This window comes from Pteropus alecto, unplaced genomic scaffold (genome assembly GCF_000325575.1).
Source record: "Pteropus alecto unplaced genomic scaffold, ASM32557v1 scaffold20, whole genome shotgun sequence".
In the NCBI taxonomy this organism is placed as follows: Eukaryota; Metazoa; Chordata; class Mammalia; order Chiroptera; family Pteropodidae; genus Pteropus; species Pteropus alecto.
Window position 1 is genome coordinate 30,046,164 of NW_006436298.1, and position 4,391 is coordinate 30,050,554.

At 36.3% G+C, this 4,391-nt stretch overlaps 1 protein-coding gene across 2 annotated transcripts in view; it reads left to right on the forward strand.

The window, feature by feature from the left end:
• CUNH5orf30 (chromosome unknown C5orf30 homolog) overlaps positions 1 to 4,391 on the forward strand; it is a 16,321-nt gene that overhangs the window by 1,004 nt on the left and 10,926 nt on the right. Inside the window, exon 1 of one of the 2 annotated variants that reach the window (XM_015590296.2) lies at positions 7 to 256. The exons of the other annotated variant lie outside the window; for it this stretch is intronic. The gene's annotated coding sequence lies outside the window, so the exon portion shown is untranslated. Of the gene's footprint in view, positions 1 to 6; positions 257 to 4,391 lie in introns of those variants that run through there. 2 annotated transcript variants of the gene reach the window in all.

Consider the following 4,391-nt stretch of genomic DNA (forward strand, 5'->3'; position numbering starts at 1 on the left):
GACGGGCCGGCCTTGGCCGGGGGCGCGCGTGTGGATTGGCGCCGGGAGCTGGCCAGAAGCGAAAGCGGCAGATGTCGCTGGGCATCGCCGCCCTCACCCCACCTGTCGCGGATGGACTTTGGGGCGGGTGGGAAGCGGAGGAAAGGAGTTTCCATGCGGCGGTCAGCCAGACCTTGAGCAGGCGGTCCCATTGTGAAGCTGCCAAACTCTAGTGGTGGAATCTGCAAATCTCCGCTAGATAGATGGGATCACGAAGGTAATGATTGCCCCGTCCTTTTCTCCTTGTAAGGGTTCCACATCCTTAGTGTCTCCCTGCTTTTCCACCCACGCCAGTTTGCACCCAGTGGGCCAGTGATTTGTGCTGAGCCAAGATGCTGAGTGTGTAAGTGTATGCCTGTGGTGCAGAGGTAAAACTGGGACTGGGAACTTTTTAATCATTTGAGGAATTGGGAAAATGGAGGCAGAATTTATAGCGTGCTTGCTACTCCTAGCTGAAAGAACAATTCTTGCACAACATTTCTGACGTTACTAGATTCTTCATTTTACATTGTTTTTCTCAAATGAGCCACCCTACAATTTAGAGCTTTTGCTTAATTTTTTTTTAACCCTGTAGAGTAGATTAGACACGAGGGAGATAGAAATGACCTTTTCCCAAAAGTTTATTTTCCCAGTCATTTTAAAATACAGTATTGATTATTATTGCAGAAGCTTTTGATACTTTAATTCAAGACCATGATATATGCTTACACAATTATGTTTAATGAATGTTTCACAGATTTCTCAGTGTTTTTATTATGTACCTGTGTGTGCATTATTAAATGACCAAGAGGAAATATAAGGACTAAAGAGCCCAAAGACCTCGTGATTTGATAAGAACTGATGTATGCTTCTGCTAGTTTATTGCAAATGACTGTTTAGTAGTAAGTATTTTAGGAATATAATTTTTTGATCATTTATATGGTCAGTAAATTTGTTTACTTTCTCTGTAATTTTGTATACTTTGGAAAGCTAGTGTACACATTAACCCTTAAAAATATTTAGTGAGGTGGGAGTTAAAAAACGCTACAGGAGTTCTTTATTTTTATTTATTTATTTATTTATTTTTGCTGGGGCTGGGGGGGAAATCAGCTCTTTTCCTCCAGAGAGAACTCTGATTTCATCACCAGTCTACCAAAATAAGTTCCTAGTTTTAAGCTTTCGTATGGAAGTTTAGCCAGTTCCACTATGTACACCTGTCCCATTTTGGTTATGCTTCCAAAGAGGCAAATCTCCTGTAAAGACTGCATGTAGACCTGCAGTTCCAGTTACCTCAGGTCATATTTGTAGTGAAACTGAATTTTTTCTAAAAGGATGATTTCACCTAATGATAAAACAGTGATAATCTAGCTTAAATTTCTACTAGCAGAAATAGAAAATGAATGATGCACTTTAAGGGGATTCTTATTAAAAGAAATCATATTAGGAAAAGAAACACATTTCTGTCTTAATGAACCAATTACGGGTTGTCTTACCAGGTTGGTGAGGTTAATGATTTGTTTGGTCAAGGATGGTTTCAGAAAAGTCACACCCTCCTTAACTCTCAGAAATTATTGATTTAGTTTCTATGAGTTGCAAATGGAAAAGTAAGTTTATTTTAGAGTAAACTCTAAAATGAGCATGTAGGTACAGCTAAGCATTTTGTGTTCATTGTATGCATTAAATCATTTTATTTCTGCTCAGTATTTTGTTACTTGAGATATGTTTTGGTCCTTCTTTCTTTACTTGTTTTAGAGTCATCTTTGAGACTATTGGTTACAAAATATTTTCATTAGTCTGAATAAGACTTTTAAAAATTGCTTGACCCCCTACCCTGAAGTGCTTTTTCATTATTGGCCGCTCTCCAAATAGCCATTCTGAGTACAACCTGTTTCCTTTTTTTTTTTTTAAAAAAAAGTGTTTTGAGAGCTAGAATTAGGACCTATAACTTCTACTCTTAACAGTTTTCTTTGCTGAAATTTATCTTGCTTCTCATAATCTCTAATGATGAGTGGGATTTATTTACCAAAATTCACAAATACTGTGTGCTGGCCCTTTATATTTATAACCTTGTGATTTGGAAGTGATAGATTTTGTTAATTTTTTTCTTACTGCTATTTTGTTAGTGGATCTATGATGAAGCCTGAGTTTTATGGCTTTTTTTGTATGTAGAGATTTTGTGTGAGCTTGAACATTTCCGTATGGAGCTTTGTATATTTTTGGGAAAACCACTCCCTTCTCTGTGTTTCTGGTGCCATTCAGGTTTACTGTTATATGTATTAGATTTAAGCATTTTCATGTCTGTCTGTTTTTCCCTCTTGCCTGCTCTCAAGCTTTACTTTTTGTATTTTCTCCAGTGCCTGTACAGTGCTGGGGCATAAGACTCTAAATATTGTTGAATGACTGAATGAGTAAATGAATAATTAAATGCCTGAGTGGATACACCTAATGAAATACTCCTCAGATCTGTATGGGAAGCCATTATGCGAGCAAAGGAGTCCTCCCTCCCGCCCTCCCTTCTTTTCTTAATTCATTGCCTTTCCATTGTTATAGATTACTTTCGAGTAGGATAACAATATAATGGCCAAACTGGAACACTTTGAGACCAAAAGGGAGTGCTGTAAATAATTATACCAGGGCACTGGTGGCTATGAACTGAGACATATGGCCACCCTACTTATGAAGAACATTCTTCATTTACCTGCAGTATCTATCATCTTGCCTAAGAAATTTGACACACTTGCTATTTAGTGTTTGCAAACTTTTCTGTTTGTAGAAGCTTCATTTGCAGTCAAATATTGGATGTCTTTTGCTTAGTCACTCATGGTTTCCCTAACCAGTGGCTTGTGGACTTCTCTTGGCCATGCTTAAATTTTTCATATTTTCATTGCTTACAGGATAATGTCACAGGGATTTCTGTTTACTTCAGCTGCTAATAGCTGGAAGCATTATATACTCTAGCCTTTGCTCTGTTTACTTCAGTCTGTTTTTCTATGCAGTATTTAGTCTACCTTATAAGAAATTCTTGTGAGTTCCTAATTGCTGACTGTTTTTGAGAGGAGATCCATTGATATCTTGCCATGGCATAATGTTCAAAACATCGGCCAGAATCAATTACAAATGTTAGAGACTAAATAGATTTTTAAAGTATTCTAAAAATGTTATTTCAAAAGTATATTTTGAGAACTTTCATATTACAATATTTTAATTTTTTCTAATGGAAGATGGGGGTTACTATAGTGGTTTACTGGATTCTTTTGTAGACACTCTCTTAAAGAAGGAATATTCTTATATTAATTTCTAGCCTTGTTTTAATTTAAAAATTTTTTGTTCTTTTTCACCTTTGTCATCATTTTCTTCTTAGCTCCTGTGCACAGATAGCAGACAATTATACACACAAAAAAAATATGCAGAGTCAGAAATGAGTAATAAATAAGTGAAACAGAGCTCTTGCACCTTGGTTTGGCCCTGTGTCACTCCCTTGGACTCTGGTTTGTATTCTAATTTTGGCTTGGCACTGGCATAATAGGGATAATCAGTTACTACCCTTTGTTTACTATGCAATTATCGACCATTTCCTAGACTTCCACATCAGCTCCAGTGCAAGAGTTAGTTAATTACTTTAAAGGTTTCTCTGCTTTTAAATCCAGAATGAAGTTTCATATACAAAGCAATATCAGTGGGCTTTGGAGTCGGATGGATTTGGGTTCAGATTGTTGCTCCGACTCAAATAGTATTGGTTGACCACATACTTTTTACAGTGGGGATAATATTTTCCTCATGGAGTAGTAGTAAAGATTAAATGATGTAAAATGTGTATAACTTTTCACATATAGAAGGTAGTAAAAAATGTTTCTTTTTATTTCTCTTCCCCAGTAAAAATCTCTTTATGTAAGTAAATCAACTTGAACTTTATAACAGTATTGGGGAAGTTCTTTGGAGGTGATTATATTAAGTAGAAACTTTGTTAGGTAACAATTTTGTTGCATTACAATTCACTTTATGTTAAAATCAGAGTCTTCATTCGTGTAGAACCAAGTCTTAATTATCTAGGTTTCTTGGTTACTCAATTTGAAAATAGTCATGGCAAAAGAAATGAAGAGGGAGTGTGTCTATTATATAAATCTAAAGATGTCCCAAAGGCTGAAACGTGTTCGTTTCTCGGAATGACAGTTCTAGATGCAATAACTCCTAGCTTCTCAAGCTGTAAAAGCAAATACCTTTAATTCAGTAATTATCCATTTCCTTTGGTTAAAACTCTTCTGGATTGGTAAAGAAAGCAATAAAGTTATAAACTCCTTATTCTTTTGCTGTTTTTATTCTGCTCTGCTGTTGCCACTTCTTTGTGCCCTGTGCACCTATGTAGGTAACATTTC